Here is a 25027-nt window from a genome sequence, read left to right as displayed (position 1 = left end):
CACTCCAAAGTCTTTTTAAATGAACAAAAAGATATAAACAAGAAAAATAAATTCACAAAGAAGGGCAATAGAAAAAAGAAACACTAATGACTTTCTGCAAAATAAACAGCATACAAGACAGAACTGAAAGACACAATGGAGCAGAGAAAGTACCAATCCAAAAATAACACATACCCAAAACAAACGAACAAACATACTGAACACACAGGAGAATGAAACTACAAATGTCAGACCATTTGTTTTTCTTGCTTTAAAAAAATAATCTGAATTATGAGTGAAAAAAGTAAAAATGAATCCTGGGACAAATACTAAGAGAAATGTTAACTACTTAAAAAACTGTGCAGGTGGGAGGATTCTGAGCATATGTCCCCAGGCTAAAGAAGTAGAGTGGAGGAGCCACTGTACTAACAAAGTTAATTTCTGCCCCAAAGAGTGTTGTCACAAAAGTGTGGTAGACAAAGAAAGCAGCAGTGTAGAGTTCTTGGGATAATTGTTACCTACAAAAATAGAGAAGGACAATGCGTGTTGTCGAGATTCCAAATCTATCCTTCCATTCACTATTAAAATAATAATAAAAAAGAAAGGAAAGTCACCTCTGTACTTGATAACAAAAAGATCAAAAAAAGTACTTAGTTGTTTAAGCAACTCATCCAATTAAATGATTCATACAGTACTTTATTTGGTTTGGCATTCATTAAACAACCTTCCCAATGCTCCAATGGCATCTTTGTCATTTGTGCAGTGTCCTAAATCAGTGTGCAAGGATGTCACCTGAAGGAAGCAAATTAATTAAGAGTTTTTAATGAGCATAACAGTCTGTTCATTTCTCTAAGAAACTTTATGGTCTCTTTGAATACAGTGTTATAGCCAGAACATTTTTTTTAATCATAAAGATTCATCTCACTTTATTTCATTGTTACTTTATCTGTATTCTTGATATTAATGATTAAAATGTCAAATTTCTGAGGAAAGACATTCAAACTTATAGAAAGTGTGTATTCAAACATCACACAAACCAACATCAAGAACTTTCATCAGTGAAGGGAAAACACCACTAAAAGTTGAAGACTACATTGCAGGTGGTGTCAGCAAGATGGCAGAATAGGAGGTCTCTTGCTTGTATTCCACACTCAACAACAATAATCTGATAGCCATCTATGGACAAAACTGCCTTTGTGGGAGCTTTGGGATCCAAATAGAAGAGTGTGAAATTCCAGGGGAGTTCAAGACCATGGAGGGTCTTTTTGAAAAAGCAGGCTGTGCCCAGGTGGATGACTTACTCACTGACCAAGTCCTGTTTATAGACCTGGAAATAATTTTGTGCCCCTATGAACTCAGTTTCAGCCCTGTTTGGCCTTGGTCCTCCCACTAGCACGGTACACCAAAAGACATGGGAGGAATCACACCTACCTATTCTTCAGATAATAGGCCCATCAACTTTGGTCTTGGCCATGGACATTAAATGTCCTGTGACCCAGCTCTATCCCCTTATGGCTACAGTCCTGGATCCCCTGGAGGCAAGACTTTGGGACTTGATCCCAGTACATTCTGTAATAGCCTTGTAACTGGGTTCTAGCCTCTCTGAGCTGCAGTCTGTGAAGAGTCTTGCTGGCCCAGAGACCTGCCAGGAGACACTCATGTCTGCATCCCAGAGATCCTGAAATAGGCATATATTTGACTCCTGCCCCATCCAGCTACAGTCCATGTGCAGTCTTGTTAGTCCTGGGTCCTGCAGGGAGACAGGCCCATCAGTGTCCCTGGAAGCAGACCAGCCAACTTAGGTCCCATAGCAGATCCTGAAATAGTCATGTGACTCAACTCCAACTCATCCCAGCCATGGTCCATGAGCAGTTCTGCCTACCCAGACACCTACAAGAAGATATGTGTGTTCATGTCTCTGGAGGTAAGCCTGCCAACCATAGTCTGACTATATATCCTGGCACAGCCCTATAACCCACTCTGACCCTTTCCAGCCATAATCAGGTAACAGTTCTGCCCACCTATGAGCTGGTTAGAGACATGTCCCTCCACGCCCCATAGACAGGTCTGCAGAACTCAATTCTGGCTGTGGACCCTGAAGCAGCACTGGGACTAGGTTCTAGCTCCTCTCAGCCACTGTCTGAGTCCAGTCTTGCCTGCCCCAGGATCCACCTAATGACAGAACAAGAGCTGAGGACCTGGGAGGTCTATACTCATCTGCATACCTGGTAACAGACCTGCTGTCTGCAGATCCAACTATGGACATTGAAACAGACACTTATCTAAGCAGAACAAGGTCCTGAAGGTTGTCCCATCCACCTAGGGACCAGACAAGATCCACAGATGCCCAAATCTTTCATAACAGTCCTGCCAACTTTGGACAACACTGCAAGTCCAGGAACAGCCTCATGACCTAGCTCCAATCCAGCATGACTGTAAAGACTGAAAGAAATATTTGCTCCTTCAAATGTGGAGATATCAATGCTAGGCTATATGAATCACAAAAAGTCAGGCAAATCTCATGGCAGCAAAGAAAACTAATAATGCTCTAGTAACTGATCACAAAGAAATGGATGTCTAAAAATTATCTAACCAAGACACAAAATAATCATCTTTTTAAAAAAAATTTAATGTTTATTTATTTTTGAAAGAAAAAGAGAAAGTGTGTCAGCTGGGGAGGGGCAGAGAGAAAGGGAGACACAGAATCCAAAGTGGGCTCCAGGCTCTGAGCTGTCAGCACATAGAGCCTGACACGGGGCTTGAACTCACAAGCCATGAGATCATGACCTGGGCTGAAGTCAGATGCTCAACCAACTGAGCCACCCAGGCACCCCAAATAATCATCTTAAATAAACTCAATGAAATGCAAAAGAGCACAGAAAACAACTACAGAAATCAGGAAAGCAATGCATGATCAAAATGAAAAGTTTCATAAATAAATAGAAACCATAAAAAAGAACAAAACAAAAATCCTAGAGCCGAAGAATACAATGACAGAACTGAAAAATTCAATAAGGATCTTCAAAAGCAGACTTGATCATACAGAAGAAAGAATGTGCAAACTCAAAGATAGCTTATTTGAAACTATCAGTAAGAGGCACAAAATTCTTCAAAGAATGAAAAAGAATGAAGAAAATCTACATGAATTTTGGGACCATCAAACAAATGAACACTGGCAACATGGGAGTCCTGAGAGACAGAAAGAAAGGGGCAGAAAGTTTATTTAAAGAAATAATAGCTGAAAATTTACCAAATATTGAGAAAGATATAGAAATCATATACAGAAAGCTTAAAGGACCCCAGGAAAGATCATCCCAAAGAAGATTACTCCAAAACACCTTATAGTCAAAATGTTAAAAGTCAAAGATAAAGAGAGAATTTGGAATCACCGACAGAAAACCAACTCATCACATACAAAGGAGTCCCCTCACTCCCACATAAGGCTATCAAATCTCCTTTCAGAAACTTTTCTGGCCAAGAGAGAGTGGGATGATATATTCTACATGCCAAAAGAAAAAAAAAAAACCGACAACAAAGAATGCTATACCAGGAAAATTGACCTTTAGAAATGAAGATGAGCTCAAACATTCCCCAATAAACAAAAGCTAAGGAAGTTCATCTCCCCTAGACCTGCCTTCCTTGAAATGCTAAAGGGGGTTCTTCAAATTGAAATGAAAGGACACTATGTACCAACATGAAAACATATAAAAGTATGAAACTCACTGTAAAGGCAAGTATATAGTCAAACTCAGAATGCCTTAACACTGCAATGGAGATGTATAAATCTCTATTATACAGTTAAAAGACAACAGTATTTTTAATGTTTATTTATTTATTTTGAGAGCGAGAGCGAGAGAGAGAGAGAGGGTGCCAGTGCAAGCAGGGGAAGGAGAGAGAATGTCAAAGAGTCTCCATACCCTGGGCAGAGCCACAGGCGGGGCTCAATCACATAACTGCAAGATCATGACCTGAGCTGCTACCAAGAGTTGGACACTTAACTGACTAAGCCACAAGGCATCCCTAAGGACAACAGTATTAAAAATAACTATACCTTGGGGCACACCTAGGTGGCTCAGTTGGTTGAGTGTCTAACTTTGGCTCAGGTCATGATCTCACAGTTAATGTATTGAGCCCTGTGCCAGGCTTTGTGCTGACAGCTCAGAGCCTGGAGCCTGCTTCAGATTCTCCCTCTCTCTCTGCTCCTCCCCTGCTAGTTCGTTCTCTCTCTCTCTCTCTCTCTCTCTCTCTCTCTCTCACAAATAAACATTTAAAAAAAATAACTATAGCTACAATAATTTGTTAATGGATGTACAATGCAAAAAGATGTAAAGTGTGACATCATTAGCATAAAATGTAGGGAAATGACAAGTAAAAGTGTAGATATTTTGTATTCAATTGGAGATAAGTTCTTTTAAGCTTAAAAAAGGCTGTTATAAGATATATTATGCCAGTTTGATGGTAAACACACACACACACACACACACACACACACACACACACACACATCCAGTAAATACATAAAAGATAAAGAAATTAAAGCATGTTACTCCAAAAAATAAAATAGCAAAGGAACCATCAAGAGAGGAAGAAATGAACAACGGAAATACAAAAAAAGTACAAAGCAATTTTAAAAATTACAATTAACAATATGGCAATATAATAACTTTAACATAGATGGGTTAAATTATCCAATCAAAATACATAGAGTGGCTAAAGGGGAAAAAAAACACGATTTCACAATATGATAACTACAAAAGACTCATATTGTCTCTTTAGCTTTAAAGACATATATAGTTTGAAAGTAAAGGGGTAGAAAAAGATATCTCACAAGATAGTAATCAAAAGAGAGCATGACAAGCTCTACTTAGATCAGATCAAATAGATTTACAGTCAAGATTGGTCACAAGAGACAAAGAAAGCCACTATATAGTGATATAGGGGTAAATTTATGAAGAAGATATATAACAATTATATATATTGGAATATTGGAGCACTTACTTATTTAAAATAAAGCATTAATAGAATTGAAGAAATAGAAACACAATAATAGTAGGGGGTGTCAGTACTCATTTCAACATTGGCTAGGTCATCCAGACAGAAAATCAATGAGGAAACAGTGGACTTGAAAAACACTATAGACCAAATGACCTTGACAAACTCCTACAGAACATTCCATCTAATATTATCAGTAGAATACACATCCTTCTGGGGTGCCTGGATGGCTCAGTCGGTTGGGCGTCTGACTTCGGCTCAGGTCATAATCTCACAGTTGTGGGTTCGAGCTCCGCATTGGGCTCTGTGCTGACAGCTCAGAACCTGGAGCCTGTTTCGGATTCTGAGTCTCCCTCTCTCTCTGCCCCTCCCCCATTCAGGCTCTGTCTCTCTCACTCTTAAAAGTGAATAAATGTTAAAAAAATAAATAAAAAAAAAAAAGAATACACATCCTTCTCTAATGTACACTGAACATTCCCAGGTAGGTCATGTTTGAGACACAAATCAAGTCTTCAGAAATTTTAGAAGGAGCAAAGCATATCAAGTGTTTTTTCTGACCATAGTTTGACCATCATTTTATGACACTTGAAATCATTACCACAAGTAAAATGCACAAATGTGTAGAAATTAAACAATACGCTTCAAAACCATCAATAGGGCAAAGAAGAAATCAATAGAGAAATGAAAATTGTCCTCAATAGGTATATGTCAATTGCATCTCAACAGACATGGAAAGTAAATGGGGGGCGCCTGGGTGGCTCAGTTGGTTGAGCGTCTGACTTCAGCTTAGGTCATGATCTCACAGTTCAGGAGTTTGAGCCCCGCATCGGGCTCTGTGCTGACAGCTCAGAGCCTGAAGCCTGTTTCAGATTCTGTCTCCCTCTCTCTCTGCCCCTCCCCCTGCTCGTTCTCTGTCTGTTTCTCTCTCTCAAAAATAAACATTAAAAAGAAAAGAAAAAAAATACCAAGCACCACCACATGACAAACAAAATATGTTGTGAGACAAAGAAAATGGAAATACAATATACCAAATTTATGTGATGCAGCAAAAGCAGTTCTAAGAGAAAATTTTATAGGGATAAATGCCTACAGTAAGAAAAAAAGAGGGGTGCCTGAGTAGTTCAGTCGATTGAGCATCTGACTTTGGCTCGGGTTATGATCTCACCATGAGTTTGAGCCCCCTGTTGGACTCTATCCTGTTGTTTCAAAGCCTGGAGCCTACTTCAGATTCTGTGTCTCTTTCTCTCTCTGTCCTTCCCCAACTTGCTCCCTGTCTCACGAAAATAAATACAAATTAAAATAATAATAATAATAATAATAAAAGAAAAAAGAAACATCTCAAATAACTAAAGAACCAGAAGGAACTCAGGAGCTAGGAAAAAAAAAAAAAAAGAAGAGAGAATAAACTACACACAAAGTTAGCAGAAGCAAGGAAATAACAAAGACCAAAGTAGAAGTAAATGAAACATAGATTAAAATAACAATAGAAAAGAATAAAATTAAGATTTTTTAAAAAGATAAAATTGGCAAAACTTCAGCTAGACTAACCAAGAAAGAGATGACTCAAACAAATTACAAGGTTTTTGTCAATCTTTTTAAATTTTAGTTGTTCTAGTGGGTGTGTAATTTTCCATTACCCTAGTGGACTATATAATGTTGAGCATTTTTAATGTGCTTATTTGCCATTTGTAGATCTACTCTGCAGAACTCAGAATTCTGTTCAAACATTTTATCCATTTTGGACCATGTTGTTTCATTACTGAATTGTAAAAGTTTCTTATATAATTTGAACATAAATCCTTTATCATATATATGCATTACAAATATATTCTCCACATCTTCTTCTTAAATGTATTGTTTGAAAAGCACTTTTATTTTTGGAAAAACCCATTTTATCAAAGTTTGTTCTTTAATAGATCAGAGATTTTTTTCCTATCTGTGCTAAGTGATAAATTTATATCTATCACAAAGTCACAAAGATTTTCTCTTATTTTCTTCTGAACGATTCATAATATGGGCCTTCATTTAGGTCTATTGTCTATTTTTATTTTCCTATGTAGTATGAGTGTCAAATTTAATTAGGGTGTGGGAGAGAATGTCCATTTTTTTCCCAGAATAATTTGATGAAAGAATATTGTTTTCCAATTTCTTTATCTAGGCATGTATTTGTAAAAAACATTTGAGTGACTATTTGTGGCCTTGCTTCTGGATTCTATGTTTTCCTCCACTGATTTATATGAATATCCCTATGCCGATATGAAAAAGGTTTTCATCATTTTTGGGAAGAGAAATCAAGAATATCAGATTTACATTTCTGTCATTTCTGTGGATACCCCATAACTCATCCATAAACTTCTAAAGAGATTTTTTCAAAACTAAAAGAGAAAATATTTTATTTACTTAAATATTTCCCATTGTTGATACTCCATTCTTTATGTGGATTAAAAAGTCCATCTGGTATAATTCTTATTTTGCTTAAAGACTTTCCTTAGGACTTTTAGACAGAAGTTATGTAGGTAATGAATAGTCTCAGCTTTTGTTGGAAAAAGACTTTAATATTTTACTTTCATTTTTGAAAGATATTTTTATTGTGTATGAAATTCCAAGTTGACAGGTATTCTTGTTTTTCTTTCAGTGCTTTATTTCTTTTAATCAATTAATTCATTTTGAGAGAGACAGAGATAGCACCAGTGGGAGATAGGCAGAAAGGGACAAAGAGAAAATTCAAGCTCCGCAGTGCCAGCACAGAGCCCAGTGCAGAGCTCCAACTCACAAAACCATGAGATCATGACCTGAGTCCAACCCAAGAGTCGGACACTTAACCAATTGAGCCACCAGATGCCCCTCTTTTAGGGCATTAAATATGCTTTCCATTTCCTCTAACTTGCATATATTCTGATAGGTCAGATAGCAATCTCATTCATTTCTTATACATAAAACATTTTGATTTCTCGTTGTTGTAACATTTTTCTTTTTGTTACTGGCTATATGCACTACTATTAAAGTGTACAGGTGTGGTTTTCTTACTATTAAAGTGCACAGGTGTATGTTCCACCTGGTTTTTGCTCAGTGTAGATTTATTGGTTTATATTTTTAAAACATTTGGAAAACATTTGGGCATCTTTCCTTCAAATATTCTTCACACCCTGTTCCTTTATTTTGTGACTCTAATTACACACATTTTAGAGAGTTTGATAATATCCCACATGTCATTGTTTTTCTGTTCATTTTTTTCTTCTGTATTTTTCTATGTTTGCTTCATTTGGGGTAGTTACTATTGGTATGTCTTTAATTTCATTGATATTTTGCTATGTGCTATCTTCATTTATTGCATTTTTTTAATCTCAGATATCATATTTTTCATCTCGAGAACTTTTTTGTATCTATACTTTACCTTTGATTTCTCTATTTGTGTTTTATCTACCTTCTTGATTGATTTTAAGAAGTTGGTCCTACATGATTGTGAGGGCTGAGAAATTTGAAATTTGTAGCACAGAGAAGGTTGGGAACTCAGGCAGCATTTCTATGTCAGTCTTGAGGCAAAAGTCATTATGTATGTATGTATGTATGTATGTATGTATGTATGTATGTATTTATTTATTTATTTATTTATTTATTTCAGGAAACCTCAGCCTTTGTTCTTAAGGCTTCCAGCTTCGTATTAGGAGGCCCACCCACATTATGGAGGGTAGATTCCTCTACTTAAAGTCAGTTAATTGTAAATATTAATCACATCTACAAAACATCTTCACAGAAATAACTCTATTAGTGTTTGACCAACCAATCAGACACTCTAACTTAGCTAATTAAATTGACACGTGAAATTAACCATCACACTAACTTTCCCTCTGAGCTTTCCGGTCCTGGATTATTGTCTGGGAATAGGCAGTAACCTGATGAAATTATTAGGCCTGCTTTGTTTCCCCTTCTCTCAGGGATTAGATTCCTGTGTTGTCTATTGTCCATGTGCCATAACTTTGACTTATTTTCTAGCTATTTAAGATGGACTAGATAATGCTCTTCTTTAAGTTTGTATTTTTCATTGTTACTCCCATGCATTTTTCCAATTTTCTTATAAAAAAAAAAACAAAACTGGATCCTTGTAGAGGAAACTAGAGATGTAGATATTAATATAAACATTATAAATTTGAATACTTGATAAATACACATATTAAAAAGATTCTGTGGAAACCAGCCTATGAATCTTCGGCTTGGAGAATTAAATCTGTGTGATTATTTTAATTAAATAATCCTCCCTCAAAAAAAGGGGGAATAAGGTGAAATTTTTCTATTTTTACAAAAAGAATGTTTTTTGTAATACAAAATTTAATACTATTTAAGTTTGCAGAACAACCATAAACTATTTTCTATACAAAACTTAAGGAATTTCAAGAGAAAATAAGAGATATAGATTACATACCTCATTATGCATTTTTTTAGACATCTGGCCACTGATCACAAAATTGATGAAAAGTATTGTGCTTTGTGTTTGGAAAGGAAACATAATGTTTCATTGGGAAAAATCATTATCAAATGGCATTATTTCTCATTCCATAATTTCACTGGCACACGATTTATAAGAGTAGTTACAGATAGATGCAGAGTAAATATTTTGCTTTACAGGCAGATTAAACCTCAGGTATACAGAATACAAAACAGTTCCTAGCATAGGAGTGATAAATGTGTGAGGTCAATGAGCTTGATGAATGTTTTGGTATTCTATATCTGTGGAACTCCATTACACTAGGGGAATTATTCCATTTAATTGAAGATTATATTGTGAACCATTATGTGGATTCGATAGTTGCTTGAAGTCAGTGTTGCTGGAGTACCAAATATGGGTAAAGCAGAGTGTTAGCATGCAAATAAAAAAATCAGTCAAATGCTCACTGAACAATATTTATTCACAGAAAACAGCTATCATTTCTCCATTTTGTTGTTTCAGTGTTGAGATTAATTATAGGTTATTTTTATATGAACAAATTATCTCCTATGTTTTATTCAAAGAAAGAAGATATATACATATATTTTCAATTCACATGGATGCTCAACTGATTTGTAGAGAAAAGGTACTCACACTTTTAAAATGGAAAAAAAAGATATAGTGAAAAAGGACAGCATGTATGGTTTCTTCATTACCTGATAGTACTCCTGAAGATTATTTCTGTTATTTTGAATAAGTTTTTCAAAGGGCATATCTCAAAAATCTATTGAGTGTCTTGAAAATGCTGATATTTTTTACATTAGCCCAATATTATAATTTTAATAATGATGATTTCTTATTATAGCAAACTATTCTGAAAGCCATTTGCTAACTGAATTTATATTTTTCATGACACACAAAGATTTCTTTGCTGGCTGAGAAAGGCATCAAATAATTATTTGGCATATTTTAAGAGATGTTCAATTGCCATAACAAAACATGAGGTAATGACCTTTTGTGCTGAATAAAATGAAGGAGCAATAGGAATATCAACTTGTTACCTCCCAAATTAAAACAGTCAACCTTCTTACTATACCTGCACTCCCATACCAGATATTAATATGATATAGTAAAGGACTCATCCTTTGAAAGAGCAGAAATGTCTCTTCACTGAAGAATACACCTTACTTCCTGTATTTTGTTTAATCAGAAAATCAAAAACTATCAAACGTACATCTTTTTATTTTTCTTTTGTGAGGAGGGAGGGTGGAAAAAGAGCAAGCAGAGGAAGGACAGAGGGAGAAGAAGAGAGAGAATCCTAAGCAGGCTCTATGCCCAGCACGCAGGGCTCCATCTCATAACCCTAGGGTCATGATTGAGCTGAAATCAAGAGTCAGACACTTTACCAACTGAGCCACCTTGGTGTCCCTCAAACATGTATCTCCTATAATGACATAATGTAAAGCTAGAATTATGCGATTATTAAAAAAAAAAAAAAAGGAACAAGAAAATAACTGGATGTCAAAAGTGACCAACAATTCAAACAATTCATGATTACAAACACATATCCCTTTCACTATATGGAATGTGTTTTCAGTATTAAAATTCTGTGAATAAGGACACAGAATTGGATTTCATGTGTCCTAATCAATAATTTATGAACTAGTGACCTTCAAAGGGATAAAAGGAGGCAGAATACTATTACTTGAAAAATTCCACAGAAGAGGTCAGGAAAGGAAAGCAGGGATCTTTCTTTGTCTTACCCTTCCCTCATTGGCTTACCGTCATTAGACAAAGACATATATTCATAAAGAGAGAGCTATCCACAAAGCTTTACAAAGTTTTCAACGTAAATGATAAGGAACTACTCTTTGCCAATAAGAACTCAATCTTTCTCTCTGAATGGAAAGTTTCAATTCTAACTAGATGTTTATAATACTAGCACTTTCAGTAATTGTGTGAATTAGAGATAAATTCAGGTTAAAAATGGCAATGACAGTGATAAAATGGAGCTTAGAAGTTTCAAAATAATTTCTTATGATAACATCTAAATAAATAATTAACTTTTGTTTAATTTGTATATTTGCTGTAGGAGACTTTTTTTTTTCTCTTCAGAATGGATTGATTGTTAGTGTGCATGCCTTATCAGCCTGAATGTGGTATGCTTAATTGTATTTTTCAGTGTTTTAATATGATCGGACTTCTCTCTTGGTATGTGTGAGAACTGTAAGCTTTGACAAATGTTTAAGAGTGGAAAAAAAAGTAATGAGCTTTCTGGAATAATTCCAATTGTGTTGTAGGATGATTTTTAGCAATGATAATGTCCTTTTTTTCCTATTCTTTCAAGATTACAGTATGATTTAAAGTTTTATGAGTTGTTTTGCTGATAATTTATATGGATACTAATTAAATTATTTAAATAAGAAAAAATCTGAGTAAATTTGTTAACAGTTCCTATTAGGAAATGGATTTATGTCATTATCGTTTGTTATGTTTGGAGTGCAGGTAAAATTTCTAGTTTAGAGTTTTCTGTTTAAAAACAAATTTATACTCAGCCAAAAATGAAGAAATGATGCTGTATCACAGAATCTCTGTACCAATACAAGTTAAATAAATAAAACTAAAAAAGGGTAAAATGCAGAAAAATATTGGCAGGAATACAATAGTAATAATTCAACTTTCTGCTATGTTTGAAAAATGCTATTCTGAAGATAAAAAAAATGCTATTAAGAAGATATTGTTCTTAATACCACCCAACCCCAATATCAGCTTTCAGAAACAATAATGAGAAAAAAAATTTTAGAGTAGACAATTATGCTGTTTTTCTTAAACAGCTGCAAGTTTATAGAATAACAGAATAAAGGGATGAAAGGCAAATCCTAGGCAGAAGACATGTAATAAAAATGCCAGTAGAGGTGGAAACAAGTGAAGTGACTCTGGGTTGTTGTTTTTTTTTTTTTTTCAGTTTTATTTATTTATTTTGAGAGAGAGAGAGACAGAGAGAGAGAGCATGAGGGGAGGAGGAGAGAGAGACGAAGAGAGAAAATCCCAAGAAGGCTCTGCATGGTCAGTGCAGAACCGGATGTGGGGCTTGAACTCACAAACCGTGAGATCATGACCTGAGCTGAAACCAAAAGCCAGATGCTTAACTGACTGAGCCACCCAGGCGCCCTGATTCTGGATTCTATGGATGTGGATGGTGACACGGTGAGAGGTTGTAAGCAGAGGGAATTGGAAGCTGACCAACAAACTCAAATTGTCAATTAAAAGTAAAGACAAAATAATAATGCTGCTTCTTATAAGTTATGATTTATGTGCCTTTTCTGTTTTTTTTTTAACAATGTTACTTGAGGGAAAACAAAAGTAAATGATACAAAGGAGAGACTTGATCTAACATAATGATAGAGGTGAAATCAGAAAATCAGTGAAAAGTCATTTAAAAATATCATAACAGCTTAAATTTTAAGTTCTATAGAACTTTTTGGAAGAGAAATCTCTCAGAAATTAGAAAGTGGGTGACTCAGTTGGTTGAGCATTGGTTTCAGCTCATGACCCCATAGTTGTGGGATCGAGCCTAATGTTAGCTCCACACTAAGAGTGGAGCCTGCTTGAGATTCTCTCTCTTTCTCTCTCTCTGCTCCCCCTCTCCCTTTCTCTTTCTCTCTCTCAAATAAAATTTTAAAAAGAAAGAAAGATTATTAAAATTAAAGTACTCACAGAGAAAAAGTGAGAACATACATAAAAATTACAAGTTTCAATCTAGGATTCCAACTAAAAGGAGTTCCAGAAAGAGAGTGCAGAGCAAAGAGATGGGCTGAAGTTAAAAAAGAAAATATATAATAAATACCAAAAAAAGTATCAAAACTGATACCCATTAGTATTCAGACTAAAAGAGCCTCCCAAGTACTTGAGTTAATGTGTATGAACATAAGGTCTACAACAGGATTATCACTGTGAAATTTTAGAACACAAGGAAATACAGAGATTCTAAAACTTTGGGTTTAAAAAAGCCACAGAAAGGGGTACGTATTTAATTAACTCAAGAATTTAACTATTGTACTATGGGATTTGTACTTTGAGCACTATGGTGCAGTTCATAGTTAATCCATGATTAACAAGAATGGGAAAAGCCTGAAATGGAACCGTGCTTAGGCACTACTACTTAGAATGGCAGGTTGCTTTGAAAAGAGCAAATCTATGAAATCAACCTCCTGTACTGAGCATTTTAGAAGTGTTACTCTGATAATTATATCACTGACCAAAACTGTAGCCTCTGCTTCACTCATATTTTACTTAAACTTTCATTTTCACACTAAGGCATAGACTTGTGAAGTTTAGGGGAAAACTGAATCATAGTAAGGTGTAACTGATTCATAAATCCATATTAAGCTTCTCAAACATGCTTTCCTTTAAAACATTAATTCTTCTTATACTATGTACTTCATTATTACTTTCTAGAATTTTAGTCAAAAACAATTCTGGACATTTAAAATACAATTTTATGTCAGCAACTACAATTTTTTTTTTCCACATTCAAGATGAGCTCTTAGCTCTATGAATCTAAAATAAGTATCATATTTCAGTTGAGTATAGTAAAGAACTGTATACAGACTCAAATACTTAACAAATGTAGGGATCATTAAACCTCATGTAAGCAATGAATTTTGCCATGCTTGGTAATCTCAGACCTTTATTTCTCAGTCACCCTCACTGCAATTCTCTGTATTACTGATGAAAAAGAATAACAAAAGATAAAACCGTGACATTACAGGAAAATTTCCAATGAAGTGTGTCTTTATTATAGAAGTTTAAGTCTTATTTTCAATCAAGTTCTTTTACTACCTTTCACGACTATTCATGGACAATAAACGGAACATTTCAGGACATTGCATTAATATTTATGAGCTTTTCACATGGCTAGTTACTAACCAAAGTATTTCAATTTGTTAACAAGAAAAGATCCAGCTAAGAATTATGTACTGGTCATTCAATTTTAGTAAAATGGAATAAATCAATGTCTTAGAAGTGAATGATGTACTCAAATCATAGTGTCTCTGCTTATTCAGTTGCAGAACTGCAAAGATTATCCACATCCCAGAGATACGTGGCTACTTACATATTGTATCTACATTCAGATATTGATCCATTCCCCTTTGTTTCACCTCTAAACTCCCACTCCTTAATATTCTGTTGCCCTAAAGCTATTCTCCTTTTTCAGAGCATTTATCAGTGCTGCCCATCCCTGGGAAAACCCTCATGGCTCTCTTGCTGCTGCTGTAATAAGTTACTCCTCTCTAATTATGGCTGGAAATTATTGATCATACACATCAGTATTATCCATGCTGTGAATTATCTCAGTAAAATAAGATACTGCATATATAAGATATAACCCAAGAAGATATTGCATTTGATTCTGTAACTTAGTTTTTGCACAGTGATTGCAAATCTATTTTTAAAGTAAATATAAATCTATGAAATAGAACATTAAAACTATTAAAACAAAGCTGTGGGCTTCAAAAATAAATGCATCTATTGAATGGGAATTTCGTTGGTCATGGTCTTTAATATAAGGGTTTTAAATTTCATTATGATTTACCATTATGAATGACACAGATGTCATCCTAACATGATCTCTTTTGTTAAGTGACTTGTAGCATACATAAAGGCATTTTTACCTCATTAAAACAGAATCTCCTGTTTGTAATAACTCATGTAATAACTACATCAGATAATTTCACAAATGGATACTACAACTAATGAGCAAACCCTGGCAAATGATATTCATGCCATCTTAAAGTATCACTGCACAGATTAGGTCTTAATTATAAAGCAGAAATGTGTATTTACAATGAAGAGATTTGGGCACTATCTTAACTAAGTGGTCAAGTTTGGCATTGTCTGTGACGTAATGCAGTGGAAGGAGCTCATCATTTCTGTAGTACTCTTGCTGGGAATTAATTATTGACTCTGATCAAGTGAAAACAGTTGAATTTTGAGTTGTATGTTCTGGGAGAAAAAAAAGTCTGAACATTTTTCAAAAGATGTGAAGCAGTGAGATTTTTCTTGATTTTGAGAGATAACACATAATACCAAATGTACTATGTGAACATTAAATGAACCCCAGGTTAAATAAAGAAACCAGGAAAGACATTTTGGGGTTCTTTGGCAAAAAATGTGAATAGGAGCTATATTTTAGATGGTTGTTTGAAATAATACTGATTTTCTTAGATGCCCTACAGTGATATGTTTTTTAGAAGAATATCATTGTTTTGGAGAACATTTAGGGAGGGGCTGTGATGAGTATCTATGTGTGAATAGACAGACAGACATACTAAACATAACTATAGATAGATACGGACAGGGTGTGGCAAAATATGAAAAGTTAGTAAATCTGGAGGAAGGCTTTTGGATATTTAGTGTACTGTTCTTTCATCGTCACTGTGAATTTTTAAATTTGCTCAAATTTTTAATTTTTGCTCAAATACTGAATCTTTAAAATTACTCAAATACTGATAAAAAATCTTCATCAACAATTACATTACCCTTTTAAGACACTCATGTTACGTATTCTGGGTATCAGTAAAATACTGATTATAAAGTTATGAGAGTGATTAGGGCAAAATTCCCATTGAAGGAGTAGGGTTTTAGAGAAGCAGAATTTTTTTATGGAGAACATTTTGAGCTAGAGAAGCAACCAACCCTTGTTTGGTCTCAGATTAAAAGAACAAAAGAAAAGTTATACAGGATAAAATATAGCAAACAATAATAATAATCAAAAGATTAGAAACTATAAAATTATTGGCCATTTCTATTTAATTTTAATAGTCTAGACAAAAGAGAAGAAAAAAATAGTTCTTGCTTAAACACACTCAAAATAAGAACAAAAGACCAACATGCAATGAAATAGTACTTCTCTCTCAGATTAGCAGACAGCTATATTTCTCTTAACACAATGAATGCAAAAGTGTGAGGGCATAAACAGTCTATTAGTGAGATTATAAAACATCAAAACCTTTACAGAACGATTTGGCAATCAATATCCATCAGTGCTCTTTAACTCAGCAACTCCACTTCTAGGAATTGATATTACAGATGCACTCACAAATGTATCCTTTTAATGCATTAATAAATATGCAAAAATGCCTTACATACACAGATACTATTTCAATATCATTTGTAATATCAAAAGATTTGAAATGACTTCAATATCTCCCAGTAGGACACTAGTTAAATGAGTGTTTGTGTATTCATTTAAAGGGATATTATGTTGTTCTTAAAATGTATTGATTTGTTGATATGGAACAAATCTGAAAAATGTAAATGAGATTTAAAAAGCAAGTGCAGGAGTACACCGTAATTTGTGCTGTGGTGATCAAAGTATATGTAAATATAGACAAAGATACAGTTACACATGCACATATACATACAGGAGCACATAGAATTTTATTACATAAATATATTGTGTACCTTTCAAGATACAATTTAGCAACAGTGGTTCCTCTGAAAAGAGAGACTGGATCATTCATTTGGTAACAGAGATAGGACAGAAATATTTTCCACTATATCTTTTATAACATAAATAAAATAAATACATGTAAAAAGCAAATATAAGCATCCAGAAAACACTTGTGACAAAGAATTTCCAATTTTTAAAAAAAAAATTACATAAAAAGAGCAATTAGAAATCAAAACAGAAAAACAACACCCAATTCAAAGACTAAAGAGAAAGCACAACTCTGATACTAAGAAAACAAAATGGCCACTAAGCATTAATTAAAAAATTGATATTAATTTTCCATATTAATTTAAAAATTGTGCATGCTTACCATAAGAGACTCTTAAACACAGAGAAAAAACTGAGGGTTGCTCGAGGGGAGGTAGGTGGGGGGATAGGCTAAATGGGTGATGGGCATTAAGGAGGGCACTTGGGATGAGCACTGAGTGTTTGTACATGATGAATCACTAAATTCTACTCCTGAACCCAAAAGTACACTGTATGTTAACTAACTTGAATTTAAATCAAAAAAAAAAAAAAATCTGGGGGTGCCTGGGTGGCTCAGTCAGTTAAGTGCCTGACTTTGGCTCAGGTCATCATCTCACAGTTTGTGGGTTCAAGCCCCGTGTCGGGCTCTGTGCTGACAGCTCAGAGCCTGGAGCCTGCTTCGGACATGTGTCTCCCTCTCTCTCTGCCTCTCCCCTGCTCATGCTCTGTCTCTCGCTCTCAAAAATAAACGTTAATTTTTTTTTAATCTGTATGTTTACCCTCCCTCTTTTCATTTTTTTCTTATCAAATTCTTTTTCACAGTTGAAAAATGATCATTCTTTATCATGATATACAACTCTGATCCTGTGCTACATCTTCACGTCACATTTTTTTAATCTGAAGTTTTTTTCTGTAAGTTGATATTCTAGTTTAATACATAAAGGGACTTTAAAAACTTTAAGAAACAGAAACTTCACACTTTCCAAAAATGCATTCCTATTTCCTTATGTTGCAGAAAAGGATTCACTTCTAGTGATTCTTTAAGGTAATTCCAGCTTTTTGAGTTATAATATTTTTTCTATTTCCCAATTTAGAAGCCTCTACACCTGTTGTGTTTGTGGTGCTTGCTTTCCCCTAAACAGACCCAATACAGATGTGGCTGCCAGCATTAGAAGCACTAACCCATGGCTTCACCATGTTCTGTCTGCACCTAGGGTGCTAATAGCCATTGAGGTTTTAGTGTCACCATTTGTTTGGTTGTCTTTCTTCTTAAATCCCAGCACTCAGGCTTAGGGGGCCATTTCCATGAGACCCATTGAAGAAAAGGAGTTATATGCACGTATTCAAAAAGCCTTTCAGCTCCTCTCCTAGCATTCATGGATTCATGTATCAGAGAGAGAATGCTAAGTGGTTCAGATTTTATAGAAATAATTTTCAGGATGTGAAGGTGATCTGGCTGCAACATCTGTCACTCCATTGATCGCCAGGGTTGATTTGGCTGATCTGGTTGGCTAGGCAGGTGTCCCCTTCCTCCCTCACTGCTCCATGTGCGTCCCTCCCAAAGCTGTGAAGCTGTGTGTTCCGCTCAGCTAAAGATGACAAACTTCCCCGTTAGAGGAGGACTGTTCTTCGATCAAGAGTATACACTCGTATAGCTGTGTTCCCCTGCTAGAACCTCCAAACAAGCTCTCAAGAAATAATTTTCAGAAGTCTGACTGTCCTGGCAATTTTCAGTGTTCTTTTCTTTGCTCTGCCATATTTTACTTTTCAAGTATGTTCTATCATATTTATTTACTTGCTTACATGTGCTGATGTTTCTAATATATCTTCAAATATGTCAGAGATAGGGAATGCCTTCACTTTGTGCTTTTTGATTGGTGTTATTACTATTTTTTTCTTCCCTACCTTCTATTCACTTGAATGATGTTCAAATCTCAGATCTGGCTCTTATTCTGATCCTGTGGCTTTCATCCAGTGAAGACTGCTGATCTAAGATAGATTCTTATCTGAGCCCCATCTTTGGGCTTTCTGACACTTCCAGCAGATGGAGTACATGAAAAAACACTGTACTAGGATGTCATGGTCGCCATGTCTCTCTCTCCCTTTGCCCCCACTATGGCCTTTTTCTTTCAGGATGCAAGCTTCCCAATCATTTCCAGTCAGTTGTACCTTTTCAAAATATTTTCTAGAATGCACACAAAAGGATACAATACTGAGAGAAAACAAAGCAAATTCCATGGAGCGTAGTCGTAGTTCTCAGACATCACTGCACATTGACATCACCAAGCTAGTTGGTTAATGAGGGTTCCTTCCAGATATTTGATTTTGTAGGCCTGGAGAGCATCCAAGTAGTTGCATTTTTTTTTTTAATTTTTTTTTCAACGTTTTTTTTTTTTTTTTAAATTTTTTTTTAAACATTTATTTATTTTTGGGACAGAGAGAGACAGAGCATGAACGGGGGAGGGGCAGAGAGAGAGGGAGACACAGAATCGGAAACAGGCTCCAGGCTCCGAGCCATCAGCCCAGAGCCTGACGCGGGGCTCGAACTCACGGAGCGCGAGATCGTGACCTGGCTGAAGTCGGACGCTTAACCGACTGCGCCACCCAGGCGCCCCAAAGTAGTTGCATTTTTAACAAAGATCTCAGGATATTATGATTCAAACTGACCACTTACCACAATTTTAAAATTATTCCATTTGAGTGTTAGTTGCCAATTTATGAACCTAGAGGTAAGCAATGAAGACTCACAGATGATAATGCACAGATGATATTTAAACATGCCCATTTTATGTTTTAGTAAAACTATTCAAGTAGGCCATAAACTGAAAGAGTTTTAAACTCATTACATCAACTGTACCTTCATGTACATATATTTTTTCCTTTATGTATTATCATGTTTGATCTAAACTTCATTTTAAAACAAAGGTCCCCATTTGGCAGGGAAGAAGTAAGGGTTGGGATTGTCCTGTGAGTTTTAGTCTTGTTCTGGATTTTTGTTGTAGATTCAGAGGAAATAGAGTCGATTTAGGGCTGGAATGCATACTGTGCTTGTGGAATAAGTAAAGTCTCACAATATTCCAAGTGTGCTTTTAGCTGTGCTAGAAGAGGAAAATGTTTATATAGCATTTGACAGTAAAGAGATTAATGTCATTCACATTAATAAATGGAAATTTGGATTTTTCAAATTGCATTCGCATCAGGAAAAAGAATTATTTGTAAGTTTCTACGGATATATAAGAAAAACCTCAATCCACAGACTAAGATATAAACCACAGAGTGGAAAATCATTACAACTAATGTACGTTGTGCAAGAGATTACCGAGCCAACACAGAATCCAGCTTCGCAAACAACACACTCCTGAGATGAGAGGAGAGATGTAACAACTACCTTACAACCTTCCTGTTATCATGTGATAAAGTAAAATACCTGTTTGCTTTTTTCAGATCTGGCTAGGTAGCTGAGATGACAAAACAGTATCTTGCAGGCAACCTGAGCTCTTTTAGAAGATGCAGGAAGTAAACATGACAAATCACAAAGTTATTTAATTTTTAAGAATAGGTTGTTTTGAGGAAAAGTTAAGGGCTTAAAAGGTTTTATTATGATGAGATAGCAATGATTATGTGTATAAGATAAACACATTTATGAAATCACACGTGCCAATGAAGGCTGTAAAGTAGCACAAGGCTGCTCTTATTAAAGGTAATGAGGTGTAGTCATTTGAAAATATGTCCTACTTCGAAATGCCTATAAAATGCAAACTAGACTAATTCTGCTGAGTTATGTTAATAACGAGTGAAAAGCATCTTGTTCTGAAGTACTTCAAAAACAAATTATTCAAAGTGTCTACCAGGTGTTGTGTGAGGCAAGAACAGAGGAAGTTTGGTTTTCAGATTTTTCCAAGTCACCTTTAGGAGTACTCTGGAGCTTCTGAAAGTGGCTTATCAGTACACATTTGAATATTTTAATTATGCACTTCAAAAAATACTTCAGAGTCATTTGACTAAAAGTGCAATTTGTGTATTACATTTTACTACTTAAATCAACTATGAAATAGCATTTTAAATTAAAATCCAATACACTCTGCATTCACTCTGTTCAAGGAAATTGAAGCTAATTATAACCATCAAATTAAGCAAGAGTAGGGGAGCAAACAATGCAATTTTTACAATACTGCACATTATTACATGTGAAAATAACTATACTCTATACTCAAGAGAAAACTGTCAAATACGCAAAAGGTGAGGGGTAGAATGGTGATAGAAATATATCTTTTGAGTGTTTTGCGGAATAAACTTCCAAGGATTATACATGCAACTCAATTGTCTAATTATCCTCTCTTCAAAGGTCACACTTCTCTAGCATACCTGAGAAAATGCAGATTGATTCTCCATGTGGCTTCCCCTCAGCCCATGACTCTGTGACATTTAAAGCGGGGCTCCCAGTTATTGTTGTTGCTGGTCAATACCTGGAACTTAGGGATTTTACCCACACTTGAAATCATGCTACTGTCATAATTTTAATGAGTGAAGTGATGCAAGGAGACTATATTGACTTGTTCTCGATTTCATTTAACTCCCCTATTGAACAACCATGGTTTATAACAGACTTTATAGGTACTGCTGGGTTGTCAACTTCATTAAATAACACCAAATAATTTTCCAAAAGTTTGTAAAATAGTTTGTAAAAAGTTGTAAAATAAATTTACAAATTTATACTTCACCCAGCAATGTTTAAGATTTTTCCTTTTCATTGCTTCCTTGCTAACACTTCATGTTTTCAACATTTAAACTTTTATGAATGGAGTAGGAATACAGTATATTTTACTGAATTATTATAGTTTAATATCCTTTAATATTGCTGATACAAATTTTATTACTTCTGCCATTTATTCAATTTAATATTTTTTTCATGGGAATTCTTATATTTTGGATACAGAGCCTGCAATCCTTTTTTCTATTGTCATGTATAAATATTACACACACATGCAAATACAATGGGAAGGAAATTTCCATTAAGTCACAAGGATTAAAAAGGAAAGAAATTATGCCATTTGTGACAACATGAATCATAGACCTAAGGACATTATGCAAAGTGAAGTGAGCCAGACAAGAAAAATACAGTATGATCTCACTGCTATGTGAAATCTGAATAGTCAAACTTACGGAAGCAGAGAATAGATTAGTGGTTGCCAGGAGTTGAGGGAAGGAGAAAATGGGAAGGTTATAGTCAAAAGGCACTACATTTCAGTTATGTAAGATAGGTAAATTCTGGAGACTTACTACGTATCTTTTAATCCTCTAACGGTTTCTTTCAAAACACAGAAATTCTTATTCTCACAACCATCAACTTTATCAATGATTTCCTATATTGCTTATTTATGCTTTATTTTTATTTTAATTTTTTAAGTTTATTTATTTATTTTGAGACAGGGAGAGAGAGACAGAGAGAGAGCAAGCACAGGGGAGAGGCAGAGAGAAAGAGAATCCCAAGCAGGCTCTACAGTGTCAGCATGGAGCCCGACAGAGGGCTTGAACTCACGAACTGTGAGTTCATGAACAGAGCCAAAACCGAGAGCCAATAGTATACAAGAAGCCACTTACAGTGCAGTATAGAAATAGTGGTAGAAAAACAAGGTAATGAGCCAGGTAATAAGATCTAGCTCTCCCTGAGATAACATATCTGTATCTGGAGCTTGAATGAGTCACTGAATTCTAAATTTCAATATGGCTACATCCAGATCCTTATATAGGTATGTTTTTCAAGGAAGGAACAAAGACTACATATTACTTTAGGTTTAAATTTGTTTTGTAGTTTTCAAATATCTATCTATCTATCTATCTATCTATCTATCTATCTATCTATCTATCTATCTATCTATCATTCTGTCTACACTTCCATTTGTACTCTGGCCTGGAGCTCTGAAAATGTTAGGGGAAGGTCTAACATTTATATTTGAACATTTCTTTTAATTTTCCTTTTAACTGTCCTCATTCAGTTTTTTTACATCAATATTACACTATTTTTATAAACTAAAATAGGTAGTTTCCCTTTTTTGATACTCAGAAACAATTCAAATAAGAGTCATTAACTTTCTAGAATTTATGGTAAAACTTCCTTAAATAATCTAGGCCAGTTGTTTTTGATTGGGGTAGTTTTGATTACTACTAATTCAATATTTTGATTTTTATTGGTTGTAAAAATTGTAACTTATAGTGTTATCATTTCAAATGTTCAGGCATACATTTTTAATTATCATTTGATATTTATTTTAATTGAACAAGTTTATAGCTCCACAATTGTTATGATTTTGATATATTTCAGGCTCTACTATTAGGCTTCTAATATCAATGGCTTTTCTGTTTATTCCATATACATATATATGTATATATATGTATAGGATTAATAGTTACTTTCTTTTTTATATTATCTGCTAACAAATTAAAGGATGCATTTACTGTCTATTACAATTTAATAATAAATTCTGAAAATACTTACTTACATTTTTTCAAAGATTCTAATTTTCTCAGCATCTCTTTCCTCTTGCCAGAAGAAACAAATTAACATATCAATTTCCTGAAGAATCTTCTTTAAGAATCTCTCCTTTCATAACTATTCAGTCTTTCATGTTATTAAGAGCTAGAATATAAATTTTATTTTTATAGCAAGAAAAATAATAACTCTCAGATTCATTACAAAATTGGATTTAATAACCTATTATTTTTGCAATTATCTAGCTCCTTGTTGCTTCTTTCTTCCCACTATTTTCTCCTCGGTTCTTTTCTCATTCTTGCCATTCTTGCTGACCCCATCTGGACTCATTTCTGAGTGTCTCTGGACAGTAATTTCCAATGTATAGACATTCCTCTCCTGAATGCTACTGGATATAGGTTTAGATTTCAGGGTTTGCAGTCTTTTTTCTCTGATGCTTTTTTTTCTTTATTTGTGAGATCTTACACCTCCATCATGTTTCTGATAATACATTTGTATTTAAAATGGTTTTCATTTTGTGTATTTTCCAACTGGGTGTACATCTTTCTTAAATCCAGCAAATATTTCAGCCATTAATCTGAAACCGCTTCTTCTCTACCATTTCTTCTATTAATTTTTTCACTCTGTTTTTCATGCTATTTTACTTTTCTTTGATATTTTCATCTCTTCCTTTTTGTCCTATCTTGAAGCACAAACACTACCCTTTTTATTATTGCTTTTCACATATGTTTTTCATAATATCCTATTGATCTTGTTTTTAACTGCAATTCTGTCATTTATATATTAAATGAATTTGAAACATAATCATTATAAAGTCCTCTTTAGGTTCCTCTCTTATTCCCATTTGTTGGGGTAAGAATTCTCTAACTTAATGATTTTTTTAAGCTACTGTCATGAGATTAATTTTTCACATGTGTTTGGAAAGGTGTTTGCTAACTTATCTTGAATAGGTTAAGATTCCTTCTTATTACCACTATAATTTTGAGTTCATCTCATATGATCCTTTATGTTTATCAATTCATAAAGAGATCTCAGACTAGTGATTTAGGGGCTCAACCTTCAGGAGATACCTAAGCCCACAGTCTTATTCATCCAGGACCTAACTGAATAGTTTTCTGCTTCATGCTACCCCAACAGGTGCTTGGCAATAGCTATCTATAGTACTTGGCAGAGAACACATTTCTTTTTTAAACCCCCCTCATCTCCTGTCCCTGAGCACAGAGCTTCAGCCAATTCCCAAGTTTATATCGAGTTTGGCTCTTATCCTCTCTACAAGGGACTCCACAGAGAAGTAGGACTCTGCGTGCTATCTACATAACTCTAATTCAGTTTGCCTTATAACTTCAAATTTAACTGTAACTTTTTTTTTTTTTTTTTGGTGGGGGCACAGATCCACAGAGTTTTCTATATGTTTTTAATTTTTTAAGTTTATTTTATTTATTTTGAGAGAAAGAGAGAGAAAGAGAAAGAGAGCAAACATGTGCATGCATGAGTAGGTGAGGGGCAGAGAGAGAGGGAGAGAAAATCCCAATGGAGGGCTGGATCTCATGAGCCGTGAGATCATGACCTGAACCGAGATCAAGAGTTGGACACTTTACCAACTTAGCCACCCAGGCGCCCTGTCTATATGTTTTTAATTGTTGGTACTGCAACCAATTCA

The sequence above is a fragment of the Puma concolor genome, chromosome A3 (assembly GCF_028749965.1).
Source record: "Puma concolor isolate L17-30 chromosome A3, mPumCon1.1.hap2, whole genome shotgun sequence".
Classification (NCBI taxonomy): Eukaryota; Metazoa; Chordata; class Mammalia; order Carnivora; family Felidae; genus Puma; species Puma concolor.
The sequence above is the reverse complement of the archived record's forward strand: the minus strand, read 5'-3'. Positions refer to the sequence as shown.